The sequence below is a fragment of the Heloderma suspectum genome, chromosome 1 (genome assembly GCF_057233095.1).
Source record: "Heloderma suspectum isolate Gila_16-S chromosome 1, 16-S_ref, whole genome shotgun sequence".
Taxonomy (NCBI): Eukaryota; Metazoa; Chordata; class Lepidosauria; order Squamata; family Helodermatidae; genus Heloderma; species Heloderma suspectum.
The window spans coordinates 231,047,369-231,074,159 of record NC_139458.1 but is presented as its reverse complement, the minus strand read 5'-3'; positions in this window follow the sequence as shown (position 1 = coordinate 231,074,159).

The following is a 26,791-nucleotide window of genomic DNA, read 5'->3' as shown; positions in this document are numbered from 1 at the left end:
TGTCCCCCTCAGGCTGATTCACCAAGTTAGGCTTCACCAAGAACCCGTTTCTTACCTAGGAAGCCCAGTTTCCCCAACCCTAACCCTAACTTGGGTTTTTACCCTACTTTATTTTGGGAATGAAACATCCCCTCGTCCACGCGGTGTACTAAAAGACAGGAGGCAACCCATCCTGCAGGCCCACTTATCCTATTTCTACATGCTTGGCTTTTCCGAGGCCCTGGTTCACTCCAGGGAAGCCAAGTCTCCCAAACCCTAACCCTAACTTGAGTCTTAACCCTAATTTACTTGTGCAACTGTCACAAACCCCCATCCACAGGTTGTACTAAAAGACGGCAGGCATACCATTCCTTTGGCCCTCTCAGTCTGTTTCACCATGCTTGGCTTCAGCAACACCCTGTTTCCATTCTGGGAAGCCAAGTCTCCTGACCCCTAACCCTAAGTTGGGTCTGAACCCTAATTTCCTCTTGGGACTGAAACTTGTCCCTGTCCACAAGATGTACTAACAGGCAGTTAGTTAACCACCAATGGCTCACTCAGTCTGTTTGACCAATCTAGGCTTTACCAAGATGCTGGTTCCTTCCTGGGAAGCCTAGTGTCCCCAATCCTAACCCTAATTTGAGTCTCAACCCTAATTTCCTGTTTAGACTGAAACATCGCCCCGTCCTCACGTTGTACTTATAGAGGGTCGGCACCCCTTTCTGATGACCTGCTCAGTTCGTTTCACCAAGCTAGTCTTCCCTAAGAACCTGGTTCCCTCCTCGGACGCCAAGTCTCCCCAACCCTAACCCTAACTTGGGTTTTTACCCAAATTTTCTAGAGGAACTTTAACATCCCCCAGTCCACGCAGTGTGCTAAAAGACAGGAGGGAACACATCCTGTTGGGCCACTCAATCCGTTTCAACATGCTTGGCTTTACAGACGCCCTGGTTCCATCCTGGGAAGCCAAGTCTCGCCAACCCTAACCCTAATTTGAGTCTCAACCCTAATTTCCTCTTTGGACTGAAACATACCGCCGTCCACAGAGTGTACCAAATGTCAGTATGGAAGACATCTTGATGTCCCCCTCAGGCTGATTCACCAAGTTAGGCTTCACCAAGAACCCGTTTCTTACCTAGGAAGCCCAGTTTCCCCAACCCTAACCCTAACTTGGGTTTTTACCCTACTTTATTTTGGGAATGAAACATCCCCTCGTCCACGCGGTGTACTAAAAGACAGGAGGCAACCCATCCTGCAGGCCCACTTATCCTATTTCTCCATGCTTGGCTTTTCCGAGGCCCTGGTTCACTCCAGGGAAGCCAAGTCTCCCAAACCCTAACCCTAACTTGAGTCTTAACCCTAATTTGCTTGTGCAACTGTCACAAACCCCCATCCACAGGTTGTACTAAAAGACGGCAGGCATACCATTCCTTTGGCCCTCTCAGTCTGTTTCACCATGCTTGGCTTCAGCAACACCCTGTTTCCATTCTGGGAAGCCAAGTCTCCTGACCCCTAACCCTAAGTTGGGTCTGAACCCTAATTTCCTCTTGGGACTGAAACTTGTCCCTGTCCACAAGATGTACTAACAGGCAGTTAGTTAACCACCAATGGCTCACTCAGTCTGTTTGACCAATCTAGGCTTTACCAAGACGCTGGTTCCTTCCTGGGAAGCCTAGTGTCCCCAATCCTAACCCTAATTTGAGTCTCAACCCTAATTTCCTGTTTTGACTGAAACATCGCCCCGTCCTCACGTTGTACTTATAGAGGGTCGGCACCCCTTTCTGATGACCTGCTCAGTTCGTTTCACCAAGCTAGTCTTCCCTAAGAACCTGGTTCCCTCCTCGGAAGCCAAGTCTCCCCAACCCTAACCCTAACTTGGGTTTTTACCCAAATTTTCTAGAGGAACTTTAACATCCCCCAGTCCACGCAGTGTACTAAAAGACAGGAGGGAACACATCCTGTTGGGCCACTCAATCGGTTTCAACATGCTTGGCTTTACAGACGCCCTGGTTCCATCCTGGGAAGCCAAGTCTCGCCAACCCTAACCCTAATTTGAGTCTCAACCCTAATTTCCTCTTTGGACTGAAACATACCGCCGTCCACAGAGTGTACCAAATGTCAGTATGGAAGACATCTTGATGTCCCCCTCAGGCTGATTCACCAAGTTAGGCTTCACCAAGAACCCGTTTCTTACCTAGGAAGCCCAGTTTCCCCAACCCTAACCCTAACTTGGGTTTTTACCCTACTTTATTTTGGGAATGAAACATCCCCTCGTCCACGCGGTGTACTAAAAGACAGGAGGCAACCCATCCTGCAGGCCCACTTATCCTATTTCTCCATGCTTGGCTTTTCCGAGGCCCTGGTTCACTCCAGGGAAGCCAAGTCTCCCGAACCCTAACCCTAACTTGAGTCTTAACCCTAATTTACTTGTGCAACTGTCACAAACCCCCATCCACAGGTTGTACTAAAAGACGGCAGGCATACCATTCCTTTGGCCCTCTCAGTCTGTTTCACCATGCTTGGCTTCAGCAACACCCTGTTTCCATTCTGGGAAGCCAAGTCTCCTGACCCCTAACCCTAAGTTGGGTCTGAACCCTAATTTCCTCTTGGGACTGAAACTTGTCCCTGTCCACAAGATGTACTAACAGGCAGTTAGTTAACCACCAATGGCTCACTCAGTCTGTTTGACCAATCTAGGCTTTACCAAGATGCTGGTTCCTTCCTGGGAAGCCTAGTGTCCCCAATCCTAACCCTAATTTGAGTCTCAACCCTAATTTCCTGTTTAGACTGAAACATCGCCCCGTCCTCACGTTGTACTTATAGAGGGTCGGCACCCCTTTCTGATGACCTGCTCAGTTCGTTTCACCAAGCTAGTCTTCCCTAAGAACCTGGTTCCCTCCTCGGACGCCAAGTCTCCCCAACCCTAACCCTAACTTGGGTTTTTACCCAAATTTTCTAGAGGAACTTTAACATCCCCCAGTCCACGCAGTGTACTAAAAGACAGGAGGGAACACATCCTGTTGGGCCACTCAATCTGTTTCAACATGCTTGGCTTTACAGACGCCCTGGTTCCATCCTGGGAAGCCAAGTCTCGCCAACCCTAACCCTAATTTGAGTCTCAACCCTAATTTCCTCTTTGGACTGAAACATACCGCCGTCCACAGAGTGTACCAAATGTCAGTATGGAAGACATCTTGATGTCCCCCTCAGGCTGATTCACCAAGTTAGGCTTCACCAAGAACCCGTTTCTTACCTAGGAAGCCCAGTTTCCCCAACCCTAACCCTAACTTGGGTTTTTACCCTACTTTATTTTGGGAATGAAACATCCCCTCGTCCACGCGGTGTACTAAAAGACAGGAGGCAACCCATCCTGCAGGCCCACTTATCCTATTTCTCCATGCTTGGCTTTTCCGAGGCCCTGGTTCACTCCAGGGAAGCCAAGTCTCCCGAACCCTAACCCTAACTTGAGTCTTAACCCTAATTTACTTGTGCAACTGTCACAAACCCCCATCCACAGGTTGTACTAAAAGACGGCAGGCATACCATTCCTTTGGCCCTCTCAGTCTGTTTCACCATGCTTGGCTTCAGCAACACCCTGTTTCCATTCTGGGAAGCCAAGTCTCCTGACCCCTAACCCTAAGTTGGGTCTGAACCCTAATTTCCTCTTGGGACTGAAACTTGTCCCTGTCCACAAGATGTACTAACAGGCAGTTAGTTAACCACCAATGGCTCACTCAGTCTGTTTGACCAATCTAGGCTTTACCAAGATGCTGGTTCCTTCCTGGGAAGCCTAGTGTCCCCAATCCTAACCCTAATTTGACTCTCAACCCTAATTTCCTGTTTAGACTGAAACATCGCCCCGTCCTCACGTTGTACTTATAGAGGGTCGGCACCCCTTTCTGATGACCTGCTCAGTTCGTTTCACCAAGCTAGTCTTCCAAAAGAACCTGGCTCCCTCCTCGGAAGCCAAGTCTCCCCAACCCTAACCCTAACTTGGGTTTTTACCCAAATTTTCTAGAGGAACTTTAACATCCCCCAGTCCACGCAGTGTACTAAAAGACAGGAGGGAACACATCCTGTTGGGCCACTCAATCGGTTTCAACATGCTTGGCTTTACAGATGCCCTGGTTCCATCCTGGGAAGCCAAGTCTCGCCAACCCTAACCCTAATTTGAGTATCAACCCTAATTTCCTCTTTGGACTGAAACATACCGCCGTCCACAGAGTGTACCAAATGTCAGTATGGAAGACATCTTGATGTCCCCCTCAGGCTGATTCACCAAGTTAGGCTTCACCAAGAACCCGTTCCTTACCTAGGAAGCCCAGTTTCCCCAACCCTAACCCTAACTTGGGTTTTTCCCCTACTTTATTTTGGGAATGAAACATCCCCTCGTCCACGCGATGTACTAAAAGACAGGAGGCAACCCATCCTGCAGGCCCACTTATCCTATTTCTACATGCTTGGCTTTTCCGAGGCCCTGGTTCACTCCAGGGAAGCCAAGTCTCCCAAACCCTAACCCTAACTTGAGTCTTAACCCTAATTTGCTTGTGCAACTGTCACAAACCCCCATCCACAGGTTGTACTAAAAGACGGCAGGCATACCATTCCTTTGGCCCTCTCAGTCTGTTTCACCATGCTTGGCTTCAGCAACACCCTGTTTCCATTCTGGGAAGCCAAGTCTCCTGACCCCTAACCCTAAATTGGGTCTGAACCCTAATTTCCTCTTGGGACTGAAACTTGTCCCTTTCCACAAGCTGTACTAACAGGCAGCTTAACCACCAATGGCTCACTCAGTCTGTTTGACCAATCTAGGCTTTACCAAGACGCTGGTTCCTTCCTGGGAAGCCTAGTGTCCCCAATCCTAACCCTAATTTGAGTCTCAACCCTAATTTCCTGTTTAGACTGAAACATCGCCCCGTCCTCACGTTGTACTTATAGAGGGTCGGCACCCCTTTCTGATGACCTGCTCAGTTCGTTTCACCAAGCTAGTCTTCCCTAAGAACCTGGTTCCCTCCTCGGAAGCCAAGTCTCCCCAACCCTAACCCTAACTTGGGTTTTTACCCAAATTTTCTAGAGGAACTTTAACATCCCCCAGTCCACGCAGTGTACTAAAAGACAGGAGGGAACACATCCTGTTGGGCCACTCAATCTGTTTCAACATGCTTGGCTTTACAGACGCCCTGGTTCCATCCTGGGAAGCCAAGTCTCGCCAACCCTAACCCTAATTTGAGTCTCAACCCTAATTTCCTCTTTGGACTGAAACATACCGCCGCCCACAGAGTGTACCAAATGTCAGGATGGAAGACATCTTGATGTCCCCCTCAGGCTGATTCACCCAGCTAGGCTTCACCAAGAACCCGTTTCTTACCTAGGAAGCCCAGTTACCCCAACCCTAACCCTAACTTGGGTTTTTACCCTACTTTATTTTGGGAATGAAACATCCCCTCGTCCACACGGTGTACAAAAAGACAGGAGGCAACCCATCCTGCAGGCCCACTTATCCTATTTCTACATGCTTGGCTTTTCCGAGGCCCTGGTTCACTGCAGGGAAGCCAAGTCTCCCGAACCCTAACCCTAACTTGAGTCTTAACCCTAATTTACTTGTGCAACTGTCACAAACCCCCATCCACAGGTTGTACTAAAAGACGGCAGGCATACCATTCCTTTGGCCCTCTCAGTCTGTTTCACCATGCTTGGCTTCAGCAACACCCTGTTTCCATTCTGGGAAGCCAAGTCTCCTGACCCCTAACCCTAAGTTGGGTCTTAACCCTAATTTCCTCTTGGGACTGAAACTTGTCCCTGTCCACAAGCTGTACTAATGGGCAGTATGTTATCCTCCAATGGCTCACTCAGTCTGTTTGACCAATCTAGGCTTTACCAAGACGCTGGTTCCTTCCTGGGAAGCCTAGTGTCCCCAATCCTAACCCTAATTTGAGTCTCAACCCTAATTTCCTGTTTTGACTGAAACATTGCCCCGTCCTCACGTTGTACTTATAGAGGGTCGGCACCCCTTTCTGATGACCTGCTCAGTTCGTTTCACCAAGCTAGTCTTCCCTAAGAACCTGGTTCCCTCCTCGGAAGCCAAGTCTCCCCAACCCTAACCCTAACTTGGGTTTTTACCCAAATTTTCTAGAGGAACTTTAACATCCCCCAGTCCACGCAGTGTACTAAAAGACAGGAGGGAACACATCCTGTTGGGCCACTCAATCGGTTTCAACATGCTTGGCTTTACAGATGCCCTGGTTCCATCCTGGGAAGCCAAGTCTCGCCAACCCTAACCCTAATTTGAGTCTCAACCCTAATTTCCTCTTTGGACTGAAACATACCGCCGTCCACAGAGTGTACCAAATGTCAGTATGGAAGACATCTTGATGTCCCCCTCAGGCTGATTCACCAAGTTAGGCTTCACCAAGAACCCGTTTCTTACCTAGGAAGCCCAGTTTCCCCAACCCTAACCCTAACTCGGGTTTTTACCCTACTTTATTTTGGGAATGAAACATCCCCTCGTCCACGCGGTGTACTAAAAGACAGGAGGCAACCCATCCTGCAGGCCCACTTATCCTATTTCTCCATGCTTGGCTTTTCCGAGGCCCTGGTTCACTCCAGGGAAGCCAAGTCTCCCGAACCCTAACCCTAACTTGAGTCTTAACCCTAATTTACTTGTGCAACTGTCACAAACCCCCATCCACAGGTTGTACTAAAAGACGGCAGGCATACCATTCCTTTGGCCCTCTCAGTCTGTTTCACCATGCTTGGCTTCAGCAACACCCTGTTTCCATTCTGGGAAGCCAAGTCTCCTGACCCCTAACCCTAAGTTGGGTCTGAACCCTAATTTCCTCTTGGGACTGAAACTTGTCCCTGTCCACAAGATGTACTAACAGGCAGTTAGTTAACCACCAATGGCTCACTCAGTCTGTTTGACCAATCTAGGCTTTACCAAGATGCTGGTTCCTTCCTGGGAAGCCTAGTGTCCCCAACCCTAACCCTAATTTGAGTCTCAACCCTAATTTCCTGTTTAGACTGAAACATCGCCCCGTCCTCACGTTGTACTTATAGAGCGTCGGCACCCCTTTCTGATGACCTGCTCAGTTCGTTTCACCAAGCTAGTCTTCCCTAAGAACCTGGTTCCCTCCTCGGAAGCCAAGTCTCCCCAACCCTAACCCTAACTTGGGGTTTTACCCAAATTTTCTAGAGGAACTTTAACATCCCCCAGTCCACGCAGTGTACTAAAAGACAGGAGGGGACACATCCTGTTGGGCCACTCAATCTGTTTCAACATGCTTGGCTTTACAGATGCCCTGGTTCCATCCTGGGAAGCCAAGGCTAACCAACCCTAACCCTAATTTGAGTCTCAATCCTAAGTTCCTCTTTGGACTGAAACATACCGCCGTCCATAGAGTGTACCAAATGTCAGTATGGAAGACATCTTGATGTCCCCCTCAGGCTGATTCACCCAGCTAGGCTTCACCAAGAACCTGTTTCTTACCTAGGAAGCCCAGTTTCCCCAACCCTTACCCTAACTTGGGTTTTTACCCTACTTTATTTTGGGAATGAAACATCCCCTCGTCCACGCGGTGTACTAAAAGACAGGAGGCAACCCATCCTGCAGGCCCACTTATCCTATTTCTACATGCTTGGCTTTTCCGAGGCCCTGGTTCACTCCAGGGAAGCCAAGTCTCCCAAACCCTAACCCTAACTTGAGTCTTAACCCTAATTTGCTTGTGCAACTGTCACAAACCCCCATCCACAGGTTGTACTAAAAGACGGCAGGCATACCATTCCTTTGGCCCTCTCAGTCTGTTTCACCATGCTTGGCTTCAGCAACACCCTGTTTCCATTCTGGGAAGCCAAGTCTCCTGACCCCTAACCCTAAGTTGGGTCTGAACCCTAATTTCCTCTTGGGACTGAAACTTGTCCCTGTCCACAAGATGTACTAACAGGCAGTTAGTTAACCACCAATGGCTCACTCAGTCTGTTTGACCAATCTAGGCTTTACCAAGACGCTGGTTCCTTCCTGGGAAGCCTAGTGTCCCCAATCCTAACCCTAATTTGAGTCTCAACCCTAATTTCCTGTTTTGACTGAAACATCGCCCCGTCCTCACGTTGTACTTATAGAGGGTCGGCACCCCTTTCTGATGACCTGCTCAGTTCGTTTCACCAAGCTAGTCTTCCCTAAGAACCTGGTTCCCTCCTCGGAAGCCAAGTCTCCCCAACCCTAACCCTAACTTGGGTTTTTACCCAAATTTTCTAGAGGAACTTTAACATCCCCCAGTCCACGCAGTGTGCTAAAAGACAGGAGGGAACACATCCTGTTGGGCCACTCAATCGGTTTCAACATGCTTGGCTTTACAGACGCCCTGGTTCCATCCTGGGAAGCCAAGTCTCGCCAACCCTAACCCTAATTTGAGTCTCAACCCTAATTTCCTCTTTGGACTGAAACATACCGCCGTCCACAGAGTGTACCAAATGTCAGTATGGAAGACATCTTGATGTCCCCCTCAGGCTGATTCACCAAGTTAGGCTTCACCAAGAACCCGTTTCTTACCTAGGAAGCCCAGTTTCCCCAACCCTAACCCTAACTTGGGTTTTTACCCTACTTTATTTTGGGAATGAAACATCCCCTCGTCCACGCGGTGTACTAAAAGACAGGAGGCAACCCATCCTGCAGGCCCACTTATCCTATTTCTACATGCTTGGCTTTTCCGAGGCCCTGGTTCACTCCAGGGAAGCCAAGTCTCCCAAACCCTAACCCTAACTTGAGTCTTAACCCTAATTTACTTGTGCAACTGTCACAAACCCCCATCCACAGGTTGTACTAAAAGACGGCAGGCATACCATTCCTTTGGCCCTCTCAGGCTGTTTCACCATGCTTGGCTTCAGCAACACCCTGTTTCCATTCTGGGAAGCCAAGTCTCCTGACCCCTAACCCTAAGTTGGGTCTGAACCCTAATTTCCTCTTGGGACTGAAACTTGTCCCTGTCCACAAGATGTACTAACAGGCAGTTAGTTAACCACCAATGGCTCACTCAGTCTGTTTGACCAATCTAGGCTTTACCAAGATGCTGGTTCCTTCCTGGGAAGCCTAGTGTCCCCAATCCTAACCCTAATTTGAGTCTCAACCCTAATTTCCTGTTTAGACTGAAACATCGCCCCGTCCTCACGTTGTACTTATAGAGGGTCGGCACCCCTTTCTGATGACCTGCTCAGTTCGTTTCACCAAGCTAGTCTTCCCTAAGAACCTGGTTCCCTCCTCGGACGCCAAGTCTCCCCAACCCTAACCCTAACTTGGGTTTTTACCCAAATTTTCTAGAGGAACTTTAACATCCCCCAGTCCACGCAGTGTGCTAAAAGACAGGAGGGAACACATCCTGTTGGGCCACTCAATCCGTTTCAACATGCTTGGCTTTACAGACGCCCTGGTTCCATCCTGGGAAGCCAAGTCTCGCCAACCCTAACCCTAATTTGAGTCTCAACCCTAATTTCCTCTTTGGACTGAAACATACCGCCGTCCACAGAGTGTACCAAATGTCAGTATGGAAGACATCTTGATGTCCCCCTCAGGCTGATTCACCAAGTTAGGCTTCACCAAGAACCCGTTTCTTACCTAGGAAGCCCAGTTTCCCCAACCCTAACCCTAACTTGGGTTTTTACCCTACTTTATTTTGGGAATGAAACATCCCCTCGTCCACGCGGTGTACTAAAAGACAGGAGGCAACCCATCCTGCAGGCCCACTTATCCTATTTCTCCATGCTTGGCTTTTCCGAGGCCCTGGTTCACTCCAGGGAAGCCAAGTCTCCCAAACCCTAACCCTAACTTGAGTCTTAACCCTAATTTGCTTGTGCAACTGTCACAAACCCCCATCCACAGGTTGTACTAAAAGACGGCAGGCATACCATTCCTTTGGCCCTCTCAGTCTGTTTCACCATGCTTGGCTTCAGCAACACCCTGTTTCCATTCTGGGAAGCCAAGTCTCCTGACCCCTAACCCTAAGTTGGGTCTGAACCCTAATTTCCTCTTGGGACTGAAACTTGTCCCTGTCCACAAGATGTACTAACAGGCAGTTAGTTAACCACCAATGGCTCACTCAGTCTGTTTGACCAATCTAGGCTTTACCAAGACGCTGGTTCCTTCCTGGGAAGCCTAGTGTCCCCAATCCTAACCCTAATTTGAGTCTCAACCCTAATTTCCTGTTTTGACTGAAACATCGCCCCGTCCTCACGTTGTACTTATAGAGGGTCGGCACCCCTTTCTGATGACCTGCTCAGTTCGTTTCACCAAGCTAGTCTTCCCTAAGAACCTGGTTCCCTCCTCGGAAGCCAAGTCTCCCCAACCCTAACCCTAACTTGGGTTTTTACCCAAATTTTCTAGAGGAACTTTAACATCCCCCAGTCCACGCAGTGTACTAAAAGACAGGAGGGAACACATCCTGTTGGGCCACTCAATCGGTTTCAACATGCTTGGCTTTACAGACGCCCTGGTTCCATCCTGGGAAGCCAAGTCTCGCCAACCCTAACCCTAATTTGAGTCTCAACCCTAATTTCCTCTTTGGACTGAAACATACCGCCGTCCACAGAGTGTACCAAATGTCAGTATGGAAGACATCTTGATGTCCCCCTCAGGCTGATTCACCAAGTTAGGCTTCACCAAGAACCCGTTTCTTACCTAGGAAGCCCAGTTTCCCCAACCCTAACCCTAACTTGGGTTTTTACCCTACTTTATTTTGGGAATGAAACATCCCCTCGTCCACGCGGTGTACTAAAAGACAGGAGGCAACCCATCCTGCAGGCCCACTTATCCTATTTCTCCATGCTTGGCTTTTCCGAGGCCCTGGTTCACTCCAGGGAAGCCAAGTCTCCCGAACCCTAACCCTAACTTGAGTCTTAACCCTAATTTACTTGTGCAACTGTCACAAACCCCCATCCACAGGTTGTACTAAAAGACGGCAGGCATACCATTCCTTTGGCCCTCTCAGTCTGTTTCACCATGCTTGGCTTCAGCAACACCCTGTTTCCATTCTGGGAAGCCAAGTCTCCTGACCCCTAACCCTAAGTTGGGTCTGAACCCTAATTTCCTCTTGGGACTGAAACTTGTCCCTGTCCACAAGATGTACTAACAGGCAGTTAGTTAACCACCAATGGCTCACTCAGTCTGTTTGACCAATCTAGGCTTTACCAAGATGCTGGTTCCTTCCTGGGAAGCCTAGTGTCCCCAATCCTAACCCTAATTTGAGTCTCAACCCTAATTTCCTGTTTAGACTGAAACATCGCCCCGTCCTCACGTTGTACTTATAGAGGGTCGGCACCCCTTTCTGATGACCTGCTCAGTTCGTTTCACCAAGCTAGTCTTCCCTAAGAACCTGGTTCCCTCCTCGGACGCCAAGTCTCCCCAACCCTAACCCTAACTTGGGTTTTTACCCAAATTTTCTAGAGGAACTTTAACATCCCCCAGTCCACGCAGTGTACTAAAAGACAGGAGGGAACACATCCTGTTGGGCCACTCAATCTGTTTCAACATGCTTGGCTTTACAGACGCCCTGGTTCCATCCTGGGAAGCCAAGTCTCGCCAACCCTAACCCTAATTTGAGTCTCAACCCTAATTTCCTCTTGGGACTGAAACATGTCCCTGTCCACAAGCTGTACTAATGGGCAGTATGTTATCCTCCAATGGCTCACTCAGTCTGTTTGACCAATCTAGGCTTTACCAAGACGTTGGTTCCTTCCTGGGAAGCCTAGTGTCCCCAACCCTAACCCTAATTTGAGTCTCAACCCTAATTTCCTGTTTAGACTGAAACATCGCCCCGTCCTCACGTTGTACTTATAGAGGGTCGGCACCCCTTTCTGATGACCTGCTCAGTTCGTTTCACCAAGCTAGTCTTCCCTAAGAACCTGGTTCCCTCCTCGGAAGCCAAGTCTCCCCAACCCTAACCCTAACTTGGGTTTTTACCCAAATTTTCTAGAGGAACTTTAACATCCCCCAGTCCACGCAGTGTACTAAAAGACAGGAGGGAACACATCCTGTTGGGCCACTCAATCTGTTTCAACATGCTTGGCTTTACAGTGGCCCTGGTTCCATCCTGGGAAGCCAAGTTTCGCCAACCCTAACCCTAATTTGAGTCTCAACCCTAATTTCCTCTTTGGACTGAAACATACCGCCGTCCACAGAGTGTACCAAATGTCAGTATGGAAGACATCTTGATGTCCCCCTCAGGCTGATTCACCCAGCTAGGCTTCACCAAGAACCCGTTTCTTACCTAGGAAGCCCAGTTACCCCAACCCTAACCCTAACTTGGGTTTTTACCCTACTTTATTTTGGGAATGAAACATCCCCTCGTCCACACAATGTACAGAAAGACAGGAGGCAACCCATCCTGCAGGCCCACTTATCCTATTTCTCCATGCTTGGCTTTTCCGAGGCCCTGGTTCACTGCAGGGAAGCCAAGTCTCCCGAACCCTAACCCTAACTTGAGTCTTAACCCTAATTTACTTGTGCAACTGTCACAAACCCCCATCCACAGGTTGTACTAAAAGACGGCAGGCATACCATTCCTTTGGCCCTCTCAGTCTGTTTCACCAGGCTTGGCTTCTGCAACACCCTGTTTCCATTCTGGGAAGCCAAGTCTCCTGACCCCTAACCCTAAGTTGGGTCTGAACCCTAATTTCCTCTTGGGACTGAAACTTGTCCCTGTCCACAAGCTGTACTAATGGGCAGTATGTTATCCTCCAATGGCTCACTCAGTCTGTTTGACCAATCTAGGTTTTACCAAGATGCTGGTTCCTTCCTGGGAAGCCTAGTGTCCCCAACCCTAACCCTAATTTGAGTCTCAACCCTAATTTCCTGTTTAGACTGAAACATCGCCCCGTCCTCACGTTCTACTTATAAAGGGTCGGCACCCCTTTCTGATGACCTGCTCAGTTAGTTTCACCAAGCTAGTCTTCCCTAAGAACCTGGTTCCCTCCTCGGAAGCCAAGTCTCCCCAACCCTAACCCTAACTTGGGTTTTTACCCAAAATTACTAGAGGAACTTTAACATCCCCCAGTCCACGCAGTGTACTAAAAGGCCCGAGGGAACACATCCTGTTGGGCCACTCAATCTGTTTCAACATGCTTGGCTTTACAGATGCCCTGGTTCCATCCTGGGAAGTCAAGTCTCGCCAAACCTAACCCTAATTTGATTCTCAACCCTAATTTCCTCTTTGGACTGAAACATACCGCCGTCCACAGAGTGTACCAAATGTCAGTATGGAAGACATCTTGATGTCCCCCTCAGGCTGATTCACCAAGCTAGGCTTCACCAAGAACCCGTTTCTTACTTAGGAAGCCCAGTTTCCCCAACCCTAACCCTAACTTGGGTTTTTACCCTACTTTATTTTGGGAATGAAACATCCCCTCGTCCACGCGGTGTACTAAAAGACAGGAGGCAACCCATCCTGCAGGCCCACTTATCCTATTTCTACATGCTTGGCTTTTCCGAGGCCCTGGTTCACTCCAGGGAAGCCAAGTCTCCCAAACCCTAACCCTAACTTGAGTCTTAACCCTAATTTGCTTGTGCAACTGTCACAAACCCCCATCCACAGGTAGTACTAAAAGACGGCAGGCATACCATTCCTTTGGCGCTCTCAGTCTGTTTCACCATGCTTGGCTTCAGCAACACCCTGTTTCCATTCTGGGAAGCCAAGTCTCCTGACCCCTAACCCTAAATTGGGTCTGAACCCTAATTTCCTCTTGGGACTGAAACTTGTCCCTGTCCACAAGATGTACTAACAGGCAGTTAGTTAACCACCAATGGCTCACTCAGTCTGTTTGACCAATCTAGGCTTTACCAAGACGCTGGTTCCTTCCTGGGAAGCCTAGTGTCCCCAATCCTAACCCTAATTTGAGTCTCAACCCTAATTTCCTGTTTTGACTGAAACATTGCCCCGTCCTCACGTTGTACTTATAGAGGGTCGGCACCCCTTTCTGATGACCTGCTCAGTTCGTTTCACCAAGCTAGTCTTCCCTAAGAACCTGGTTCCCTCCTCGGAAGCCAAGTCTCCCCAACCCTAACCCTAACTTGGGTTTTTACCCAAATTTTCTAGAGGAACTTTAACATCCCCCAGTCCACGCAGTGTACTAAAAGACAGGAGGGAACACATCCTGTTGGGCCACTCAATCGGTTTCAACATGCTTGGCTTTACAGATGCCCTGGTTCCATCCTGGGAAGCCAAGTCTCGCCAACCCTAACCCTAATTTGAGTCTCAACCCTAATTTCCTCTTTGGACTGAAACATACCGCCGTCCACAGAGTGTACCAAATGTCAGTATGGAAGACATCTTGATGTCCCCCTCAGGCTGATTCACCAAGTTAGGCTTCACCAAGAACCCGTTTCTTACCTAGGAAGCCCAGTTTCCCCAACCCTAACCCTAACTTGGGTTTTTACCCTACTTTATTTTGGGAATGAAACATCCCCTCGTCCACGCGGTGTACTAAAAGACAGGAGGCAACCCATCCTGCAGGCCCACTTATCCTATTTCTCCATGCTTGGCTTTTCCGAGGCCCTGGTTCACTCCAGGGAAGCCAAGTCTCCCGAACCCTAACCCTAACTTGAGTCTTAACCCTAATTTACTTGTGCAACTGTCACAAACCCCCATCCACAGGTTGTACTAAAAGACGGCAGGCATACCATTCCTTTGGCCCTCTCAGTCTGTTTCACCATGCTTGGCTTCAGCAACACCCTGTTTCCATTCTGGGAAGCCAAGTCTCCTGACCCCTAACCCTAAGTTGGGTCTGAACCCTAATTTCCTCTTGGGACTGAAACTTGTCCCTGTCCACAAGATGTACTAACAGGCAGTTAGTTAACCACCAATGGCTCACTCAGTCTGTTTGACCAATCTAGGCTTTACCAAGATGCTGGTTCCTTCCTGGGAAGCCTAGTGTCCCCAATCCTAACCCTAATTTGAGTCTCAACCCTAATTTCCTGTTTTGACTGAAACATTGCCCCGTCCTCACGTTGTACTTATAAAGGGTCGGCACCCCTTTCTGATGACCTGCTCAGTTCGTTTCACCAAGCTAGTCTTCCCTAAGAACCTGGTTCCCTCCTCGGAAGCCAAGTCTCCCCAACCCTAACCCTAACTTGGGTTTTTACCCAAATTTTCTAGAGGAACTTTAACATCCCCCAGTCCACGCAGTGTACTAAAAGACAGGAGGGAACACATCCTGTTGGGCCACTCAATCGGTTTCAACATGCTTGGCTTTACAGATGCCCTGGTTCCATCCTGGGAAGCCAAGTCTCGCCAACCCTAACCCTAATTTGAGTCTCAACCCTAATTTCCTCTTTGGACTGAAACATACCGCCGTCCACAGAGTGTACCAAATGTCAGTATGGAAGACATCTTGATGTCCCCCTCAGGCTGATTCACCAAGTTAGGCTTCACCAAGAACCCGTTTCTTACCTAGGAAGCCCAGTTTCCCCAACCCTAACCCTAACTTGGGTTTTTACCCTACTTTATTTTGGGAATGAAACATCCCCTCGTCCACGCGGTGTACTAAAAGACAGGAGGCAACCCATCCTGCAGGCCCACTTATCCTATTTCTCCATGCTTGGCTTTTCCGAGGCCCTGGTTCACTCCAGGGAAGCCAAGTCTCCCGAACCCTAACCCTAACTTGAGTCTTAACCCTAATTTACTTGTGCAACTGTCACAAACCCCCATCCACAGGTTGTACTAAAAGACGGCAGGCATACCATTCCTTTGGCCCTCTCAGTCTGTTTCACCATGCTTGGCTTCAGCAACACCCTGTTTCCATTCTGGGAAGCCAAGTCTCCTGACCCCTAACCCTAAGTTGGGTCTGAACCCTAATTTCCTCTTGGGACTGAAACTTGTCCCTGTCCACAAGATGTACTAACAGGCAGTTAGTTAACCACCAATGGCTCACTCAGTCTGTTTGACCAATCTAGGCTTTACCAAGATGCTGGTTCCTTCCTGGGAAGCCTAGTGTCCCCAATCCTAACCCTAATTTGACTCTCAACCCTAATTTCCTGTTTAGACTGAAACATCGCCCCGTCCTCACGTTGTACTTATAGAGGGTCGGCACCCCTTTCTGATGACCTGCTCAGTTCGTTTCACCAAGCTAGTCTTCCAAAAGAACCTGGCTCCCTCCTCGGAAGCCAAGTCTCCCCAACCCTAACCCTAACTTGGGTTTTTACCCAAATTTTCTAGAGGAACTTTAACATCCCCCAGTCCACGCAGTGTACTAAAAGACAGGAGGGAACACATCCTGTTGGGCCACTCAATCGGTTTCAACATGCTTGGCTTTACAGATGCCCTGGTTCCATCCTGGGAAGCCAAGTCTCGCCAACCCTAACCCTAATTTGAGTATCAACCCTAATTTCCTCTTTGGACTGAAACATACCGCCGTCCACAGAGTGTACCAAATGTCAGTATGGAAGACATCTTGATGTCCCCCTCAGGCTGATTCACCAAGTTAGGCTTCACCAAGAACCCGTTCCTTACCTAGGAAGCCCAGTTTCCCCAACCCTAACCCTAACTTGGGTTTTTCCCCTACTTTATTTTGGGAATGAAACATCCCCTCGTCCACGCGATGTACTAAAAGACAGGAGGCAACCCATCCTGCAGGCCCACTTATCCTATTTCTACATGCTTGGCTTTTCCGAGGCCCTGGTTCACTCCAGGGAAGCCAAGTCTCCCAAACCCTAACCCTAACTTGAGTCTTAACCCTAATTTGCTTGTGCAACTGTCACAAACCCCCATCCACAGGTTGTACTAAAAGACGGCAGGCATACCATTCCTTTGGCCCTCTCAGTCTGTTTCACCATGCTTGGCTTCAGCAACACCCTGTTTCCATTCTGGGAAGCCAAGTCTCCTGACCCCTAACCCTAAATTGGGTCTGAACCCTAATTTCCTCTTGGGACTGAAACTTGTCCCTTTCCACAAGCTGTACTAACAGGCAGCTTAACCACCAATGGCTCACTCAGTCTGTTTGACCAATCTAGGCTTTACCAAGACGCTGGTTCCTTCCTGGGAAGCCTAGTGTCCCCAATCCTAACCCTAATTTGAGTCTCAACCCTAATTTCCTGTTTAGACTGAAACATCGCCCCGTCCTCACGTTGTACTTATAGAGGGTCGGCACCCCTTTCTGATGACCTGCTCAGTTCGTTTCACCAAGCTAGTCTTCCCTAAGAACCTGGTTCCCTCCTCGGAAGCCAAGTCTCCCCAACCCTAACCCTAACTTGGGTTTTTACCCAAATTTTCTAGAGGAACTTTAACATCCCCCAGTCCACGCAGTGTACTAAAAGACAGGAGGGAACACATCCTGTTGGGCCACTCAATCTGTTTCAACATGCTTGGCTTTACAGACGCCCTGGTTCCATCCTGGGAAGCCAAGTCTCGCCAACCCTAACCCTAATTTGAGTCTCAACCCTAATTTCCTCTTTGGACTGAAACATACCGCCGCCCACAGAGTGTACCAAATGTCAGGATGGAAGACATCTTGATGTCCCCCTCAGGCTGATTCACCAAGCTAGGCTTCACCAAGAACCCGTTTCTTACCTAGGAAGCCCAGTTTCCCCAACCCTAACCCTAACTTGGGTTTTTACCCTACTTTATTTTGGGAATGAAACATCCCCTCGTCCATGCAGTGTACAAAAAGACAGGAGGCAACCCATCCTGCAGGCCCACTTATCCAATTTCTCCATGCTTGGCTTTTCCGAGGCCCTGGTTCACTCCAGGGAAGCCAAGTCTCCCGAACCCTAACCCTAACTTGAGTCTTAACCCTAATTTACTTGTGCAACTGTCACAAACCCCCATCCACAGGTTGTACTAAAAGACGGCAGGCATACCATTCCTTTGGCCCTCTCCGGCTGTTTCACCATGCTTGGCTTCAGCAACACCCTGTTTCCATTCTGGGAAGCCAAGTCTCCTGACCCCTAACCCTCAGTTGGGTCTTAACCCTAATTTCCTCTTGGGACTGAAAAATGTCCCTGTCCACAAGCTGTACTAATGGGCAGTATGTTATCCTCCAATGGCTCACTCAGTCTGTTTGACCAATCTAGGCTTTACCAAGATGCTGGTTCCTTCCTGGGAAGCCTAGTGTCCCCAACCCTAACCCTAATTTGAGTCTCAACCCTTATTTCCTGTTTTGACTGAAACATCACCCCGTCCTCACGTTGTACGAAAAGATGGTCGGCACCCCTTTCTGATGACCTGCTCAGTTCGTTTCACCAAGCTAGTCTTCCCTAAGAACCTGGTTCCCTCCTCGGAAGCCAAGTCTCCCCAACCCTAACCCTAACTTGGGTTTTTACCCAAATTTTCTAGAGGAACTTTAACATCCCCCAGTCCACGCAGTGTACTAAAAGGCCCGAGGGAACACATCCTGTTGGGCCACTCAATCGGTTTCAACATGCTTGGCTTTACAGACGCCCTGGTTCCATCCTGGGAAGCCAAGTCTCGCCAACCCTAACCCTAATTTGAGTCTCAACCCTAATTTCCTCTTTGGACTGAAACATACCGCCGTCCACAGAGTGTACCAAATGTCAGTATGGAAGACATCTTGATGTCCCCCTCAGGCTGATTCACCAAGCTAGGCTTCACCAAGAACCCGTTTCTTACCTAGGAAGCCCAGTTACCCCAACCCTAACCCTAACTTGGGTTTTTACCCTACTTTATTTTGGGAATGAAACATCCCCTCATCCACGCGGTGTACTAAAAGACAGGGGGCAACCCATCCTGCAGGCCAACTTATCCTATTTCTACATGCTTGGCTTTTCCGAGGCCCTGGTTCACTCCAGGGAAGCCAAGTCTCCCAAACCCTAACCCTAACTTGAGTCTTAACCCTAATTTACTTGTGCAACTGTCACAAACCCCCATCCACAGGTTGTACTAAAAGACGGCAGGCATACCATTCCTTTGGCCCTCTCAGGCTGTTTCACCATGCTTGGCTTCAGCAACACCCTGTTTCCATTCTGGGAAGCCAAGTCTCCTGACCCCTAACCCTAAGTTGGGTCTGAACCCTAATTTCCTCTTGGGACTGAAACTTGTCCCTGTCCACAAGATGTACTAACAGGCAGTTAGTTAACCACCAATGGCTCACTCAGTCTGTTTGACCAATCTAGGCTTTACCAAGATGCTGGTTCCTTCCTGGGAAGCCTAGTGTCCCCAATCCTAACCCTAATTTGAGTCTCAACCCTAATTTCCTGTTTAGACTGAAACATCGCCCCGTCCTCACGTTGTACTTATAGAGGGTCGGCACCCCTTTCTGATGACCTGCTCAGTTCGTTTCACCAAGCTAGTCTTCCCTAAGAACCTGGTTCCCTCCTCGGACGCCAAGTCTCCCCAACCCTAACCCTAACTTGGGTTTTTACCCAAATTTTCTAGAGGAACTTTAACATCCCCCAGTCCACGCAGTGTACTAAAAGACAGGAGGGAACACATCCTGTTGGGCCACTCAATCTGTTTCAACATGCTTGGCTTTACAGACGCCCTGGTTCCATCCTGGGAAGCCAAGTCTCGCCAACCCTAACCCTAATTTGAGTCTCAACCCTAATTTCCTCTTGGGACTGAAACATGTCCCTGTCCACAAGCTGTACTAATGGGCAGTATGTTATCCTCCAATGGCTCACTCAGTCTGTTTGACCAATCTAGGCTTTACCAAGACGTTGGTTCCTTCCTGGGAAGCCTAGTGTCCCCAACCCTAACCCTAATTTGAGTCTCAACCCTAATTTCCTGTTTAGACTGAAACATCGCCCCGTCCTCACGTTGTACTTATAGAGGGTCGGCACCCCTTTCTGATGACCTGCTCAGTTCGTTTCACCAAGCTAGTCTTCCCTAAGAACCTGGTTCCCTCCTCGGAAGCCAAGTCTCCCCAACCCTAACCCTAACTTGGGTTTTTACCCAAATTTTCTAGAGGAACTTTAACATCCCCCAGTCCACGCAGTGTACTAAAAGACAGGAGGGAACACATCCTGTTGGGCCACTCAATCTGTTTCAACATGCTTGGCTTTACAGTGGCCCTGGTTCCATCCTGGGAAGCCAAGTTTCGCCAACCCTAACCCTAATTTGAGTCTCAACCCTAATTTCCTCTTTGGACTGAAACATACCGCCGTCCACAGAGTGTACCAAATGTCAGTATGGAAGACATCTTGATGTCCCCCTCAGGCTGATTCACCAAGCTAGGCTTCACCAAGAACCCGTTTCTTACCTAGGAAGCCCAGTTACCCCAACCCTAACCCTAACTTGGGTTTTTACCCTACTTTATTTTGGGAATGAAACATCCCCTCGTCCACACAATGTACAGAAAGACAGGAGGCAACCCATCCTGCAGGCCCACTTATCCTATTTCTCCATGCTTGGCTTTTCCGAGGCCCTGGTTCACTGCAGGGAAGCCAAGTCTCCCGAACCCTAACCCTAACTTGAGTCTTAACCCTAATTTACTTGTGCAACTGTCACAAACCCCCATCCACAGGTTGTACTAAAAGACGGCAGGCATACCATTCCTTTGGCCCTCTCAGTCTGTTTCACCAGGCTTGGCTTCTGCAACACCCTGTTTCCATTCTGGGAAGCCAAGTCTCCTGACCCCTAACCCTAAGTTGGGTCTGAACCCTAATTTCCTCTTGGGACTGAAACTTGTCCCTGTCCACAAGCTGTACTAATGGGCAGTATGTTATCCTCCAATGGCTCACTCAGTCTGTTTGACCAATCTAGGTTTTACCAAGATGCTGGTTCCTTCCTGGGAAGCCTAGTGTCCCCAACCCTAACCCTAATTTGAGTCTCAACCCTAATTTCCTGTTTAGACTGAAACATCGCCCCGTCCTCACGTTCTACTTATAAAGGGTCGGCACCCCTTTCTGATGACCTGCTCAGTTAGTTTCACCAAGCTAGTCTTCCCTAAGAACCTGGTTCCCTCCTCGGAAGCCAAGTCTCCCCAACCCTAACCCTAACTTGGGTTTTTACCCAAAATTACTAGAGGAACTTTAACATCCCCCAGTCCACGCAGTGTACTAAAAGGCCCGAGGGAACACATCCTGTTGGGCCACTCAATCTGTTTCAACATGCTTGGCTTTACAGATGCCCTGGTTCCATCCTGGGAAGTCAAGTCTCGCCAAACCTAACCCTAATTTGATTCTCAACCCTAATTTCCTCTTTGGACTGAAACATACCGCCGTCCACAGAGTGTACCAAATGTCAGTATGGAAGACATCTTGATGTCCCCCTCAGGCTGATTCACCAAGCTAGGCTTCACCAAGAACCCGTTTCTTACTTAGGAAGCCCAGTTTCCCCAACCCTAACCCTAACTTGGGTTTTTACCCTACTTTATTTTGGGAATGAAACATCCCCTCGTCCACGCGGTGTACTAAAAGACAGGAGGCAACCCATCCTGCAGGCCCACTTATCCTATTTCTACATGCTTGGCTTTTCCGAGGCCCTGGTTCACTCCAGGGAAGCCAAGTCTCCCAAACCCTAACCCTAACTTGAGTCTTAACCCTAATTTGCTTGTGCAACTGTCACAAACCCCCATCCACAGGTAGTACTAAAAGACGGCAGGCATACCATTCCTTTGGCGCTCTCAGTCTGTTTCACCATGCTTGGCTTCAGCAACACCCTGTTTCCATTCTGGGAAGCCAAGTCTCCTGACCCCTAACCCTAAATTGGGTCTGAACCCTAATTTCCTCTTGGGACTGAAACTTGTCCCTGTCCACAAGATGTACTAACAGGCAGTTAGTTAACCACCAATGGCTCACTCAGTCTGTTTGACCAATCTAGGCTTTACCAAGACGCTGGTTCCTTCCTGGGAAGCCTAGTGTCCCCAATCCTAACCCTAATTTGAGTCTCAACCCTAATTTCCTGTTTTGACTGAAACATTGCCCCGTCCTCACGTTGTACTTATAAAGGGTCGGCACCCCTTTCTGATGACCTGCTCAGTTCGTTTCACCAAGCTAGTCTTCCCTAAGAACCTGGTTCCCTCCTCGGAAGCCAAGTCTCCCCAACCCTAACCCTAACTTGGGTTTTTACCCAAATTTTCTAGAGGAACTTTAACATCCCCCAGTCCACGCAGTGTACTAAAAGACAGGAGGGAACACATCCTGTTGGGCCACTCAATCGGTTTCAACATGCTTGGCTTTACAGATGCCCTGGTTCCATCCTGGGAAGCCAAGTCTCGCCAACCCTAACCCTAATTTGAGTCTCAACCCTAATTTCCTCTTTGGACTGAAACATACCGCCGTCCACAGAGTGTACCAAATGTCAGTATGGAAGACATCTTGATGTCCCCCTCAGGCTGATTCACCAAGTTAGGCTTCACCAAGAACCCGTTTCTTACCTAGGAAGCCCAGTTTCCCCAACCCTAACCCTAACTTGGGTTTTTACCCTACTTTATTTTGGGAATGAAACATCCCCTCGTCCACGCGGTGTACTAAAAGACAGGAGGCAACCCATCCTGCAGGCCCACTTATCCTATTTCTCCATGCTTGGCTTTTCCGAGGCCCTGGTTCACTCCAGGGAAGCCAAGTCTCCCGAACCCTAACCCTAACTTGAGTCTTAACCCTAATTTACTTGTGCAACTGTCACAAACCCCCATCCACAGGTTGTACTAAAAGACGGCAGGCATACCATTCCTTTGGCCCTCTCAGTCTGTTTCACCATGCTTGGCTTCAGCAACACCCTGTTTCCATTCTGGGAAGCCAAGTCTCCTGACCCCTAACCCTAAGTTGGGTCTGAACCCTAATTTCCTCTTGGGACTGAAACTTGTCCCTGTCCACAAGATGTACTAACAGGCAGTTAGTTAACCACCAATGGCTCACTCAGTCTGTTTGACCAATCTAGGCTTTACCAAGATGCTGGTTCCTTCCTGGGAAGCCTAGTGTCCCCAATCCTAACCCTAATTTGACTCTCAACCCTAATTTCCTGTTTAGACTGAAACATCGCCCCGTCCTCACGTTGTACTTATAGAGGGTCGGCACCCCTTTCTGATGACCTGCTCAGTTCGTTTCACCAAGCTAGTCTTCCAAAAGAACCTGGCTCCCTCCTCGGAAGCCAAGTCTCCCCAACCCTAACCCTAACTTGGGTTTTTACCCAAATTTTCTAGAGGAACTTTAACATCCCCCAGTCCACGCAGTGTACTAAAAGACAGGAGGGAACACATCCTGTTGGGCCACTCAATCGGTTTCAACATGCTTGGCTTTACAGATGCCCTGGTTCCATCCTGGGAAGCCAAGTCTCGCCAACCCTAACCCTAATTTGAGTATCAACCCTAATTTCCTCTTTGGACTGAAACATACCGCCGTCCACAGAGTGTACCAAATGTCAGTATGGAAGACATCTTGATGTCCCCCTCAGGCTGATTCACCAAGTTAGGCTTCACCAAGAACCCGTTCCTTACCTAGGAAGCCCAGTTTCCCCAACCCTAACCCTAACTTGGGTTTTTCCCCTACTTTATTTTGGGAATGAAACATCCCCTCGTCCACGCGATGTACTAAAAGACAGGAGGCAACCCATCCTGCAGGCCCACTTATCCTATTTCTACATGCTTGGCTTTTCCGAGGCCCTGGTTCACTCCAGGGAAGCCAAGTCTCCCAAACCCTAACCCTAACTTGAGTCTTAACCCTAATTTGCTTGTGCAACTGTCACAAACCCCCATCCACAGGTTGTACTAAAAGACGGCAGGCATACCATTCCTTTGGCCCTCTCAGTCTGTTTCACCATGCTTGGCTTCAGCAACACCCTGTTTCCATTCTGGGAAGCCAAGTCTCCTGACCCCTAACCCTAAATTGGGTCTGAACCCTAATTTCCTCTTGGGACTGAAACTTGTCCCTTTCCACAAGCTGTACTAACAGGCAGCTTAACCACCAATGGCTCACTCAGTCTGTTTGACCAATCTAGGCTTTACCAAGACGCTGGTTCCTTCCTGGGAAGCCTAGTGTCCCCAATCCTAACCCTAATTTGAGTCTCAACCCTAATTTCCTGTTTAGACTGAAACATCGCCCCGTCCTCACGTTGTACTTATAGAGGGTCGGCACCCCTTTCTGATGACCTGCTCAGTTCGTTTCACCAAGCTAGTCTTCCCTAAGAACCTGGTTCCCTCCTCGGAAGCCAAGTCTCCCCAACCCTAACCCTAACTTGGGTTTTTACCCAAATTTTCTAGAGGAACTTTAACATCCCCCAGTCCACGCAGTGTACTAAAAGACAGGAGGGAACACATCCTGTTGGGCCACTCAATCTGTTTCAACATGCTTGGCTTTACAGACGCCCTGGTTCCATCCTGGGAAGCCAAGTCTCGCCAACCCTAACCCTAATTTGAGTCTCAACCCTAATTTCCTCTTTGGACTGAAACATACCGCCGCCCACAGAGTGTACCAAATGTCAGGATGGAAGACATCTTGATGTCCCCCTCAGGCTGATTCACCAAGCTAGGCTTCACCAAGAACCCGTTTCTTACCTAGGAAGCCCAGTTTCCCCAACCCTAACCCTAACTTGGGTTTTTACCCTACTTTATTTTGGGAATGAAACATCCCCTCGTCCATGCAGTGTACAAAAAGACAGGAGGCAACCCATCCTGCAGGCCCACTTATCCTATTTCTCCATGCTTGGCTTTTCCGAGGCCCTGGTTCACTCCAGGGAAGCCAAGTCTCCCGAACCCTAACCCTAACTTGAGTCTTAACCCTAATTTACTTGTGCAACTGTCACAAACCCCCATCCACAGGTTGTACTAAAAGACGGCAGGCATACCATTCCTTTGGCCCTCTCCGGCTGTTTCACCATGCTTGGCTTCAGCAACACCCTGTTTCCATTCTGGGAAGCCAAGTCTCCTGACCCCTAACCCTCAGTTGGGTCTTAACCCTAATTTCCTCTTGGGACTGAAAAATGTCCCTGTCCACAAGCTGTACTAATGGGCAGTATGTTATCCTCCAATGGCTCACTCAGTCTGTTTGACCAATCTAGGCTTTACCAAGATGCTGGTTCCTTCCTGGGAAGCCTAGTGTCCCCAACCCTAACCCTAATTTGAGTCTCAACCCTTATTTCCTGTTTTGACTGAAACATCACCCCGTCCTCACGTTGTACGAAAAGATGGTCGGCACCCCTTTCTGATGACCTGCTCAGTTCGTTTCACCAAGCTAGTCTTCCCTAAGAACCTGGTTCCCTCCTCGGAAGCCAAGTCTCCCCAACCCTAACCCTAACTTGGGTTTTTACCCAAATTTTCTAGAGGAACTTTAACATCCCCCAGTCCACGCAGTGTACTAAAAGGCCCGAGGGAACACATCCTGTTGGGCCACTCAATCTGTTTCAACATGCTTGGCTTTACAGACGCCCTGGTTCCATCCTGGGAAGCCAAGTCTCGCCAACCCTAACCCTAATTTGAGTCTCAACCCTAATTTCCTCTTTGGACTGAAACATACCGCCGTCCACAGAGTGTACCAAATGTCAGTATGGAAGACATCTTGATGTCCCCCTCAGGCTGATTCACCAAGCTAGGCTTCACCAAGAACCCGTTTCTTACCTAGGAAGCCCAGTTACCCCAACCCTAACCCTAACTTGGGTTTTTACCCTACTTTATTTTGGGAATGAAACATCCCCTCATCCACGCGGTGTACTAAAAGACAGGGGGCAACCCATCCTGCAGGCCAACTTATCCTATTTCTACATGCTTGGCTTTTCCGAGGCCCTGGTTCACTCCAGGGAAGCCAAGTCTCCCAAACCCTAACCCTAACTTGAGTCTTAACCCTAATTTACTTGTGCAACTGTCACAAACCCCCATCCACAGGTTGTACTAAAAGACGGCAGGCATACCATTCCTTTGGCCCTCTCAGGCTGTTTCACCATGCTTGGCTTCAGCAACACCCTGTTTCCATTCTGGGAAGCCAAGTCTCCTGACCCCTAACCCTCAGTTGGGTCTTAACCCTAATTTCCTCTTGGGACTGTAACTTGTCCCTGTCCACAAGATGTACTAACAGGCAGTTAGTTAACCACCAATGGCTCACTCAGTCTGTTTGACCAATCTAGGCTTTACCAAGATGCTGGTTCCTTCCTGGGAAGCCTAGTGTCCCCAACCCTAACCCTAATTTGAGTCTCAACCCTAATTTCCTGTTTAGACTGAAACATCACCCCGTCCTCACGTTGTACGAAAAGATGGTCGGCACCCCTTTCTGATGACCTGCTCAGTTCGTTTCACCAAGCTAGTCTTCCCTAAGAACCTGGTTCCCTCCTTGGAAGCCAAGTCTCCCCAACCCTAACCCTAACTTGGGTTTTTACCCAAATTTTCTAGAGGAACTTTAACATCCCCCAGTCCACGCAGTGTACTAAAAGACAGGAGGGAACACATCCTGTTGGGCCACTCAATCCGTTTCAACATGCTTGGCTTTACAGATGCCCTGGTTCCATCCTGGGAAGCCAAGTCTCGCCAAACCTAACCCTAATTTGATTCTCAACCCTAATTTCCTCCTTGGACTGAAACATACCGCCGTCCACAGAGTGTACCAAATGTCAGTATGGAAGACATCTTGATGTCCCCCTCAGGCTGATTCACCAAGCTAGGCTTCACCAAGAACCCGTTTCTTACCTAGGAAGCCCAGTTACCCCAACCCTAACCCTAACTTGGGTTTTTACCCTACTTTATTTTGGGAATGAAACATCCCCTCGTCCACGCGGTGTACTAAAAGACAGGAGGCAACCCATCCTGCAGGCCCACTTATCCTATTTCTCCATGCTTGGCTTTTCCGAGGCCCTGGTTCACTCCAGGGAAGCCAAGTCTCCCAAACCCTAACCCTAACTTGAGTCTTAACCCTAATTTACTTGTGCAACTGTCACAAACCCCCATCCACAGGTTGTAC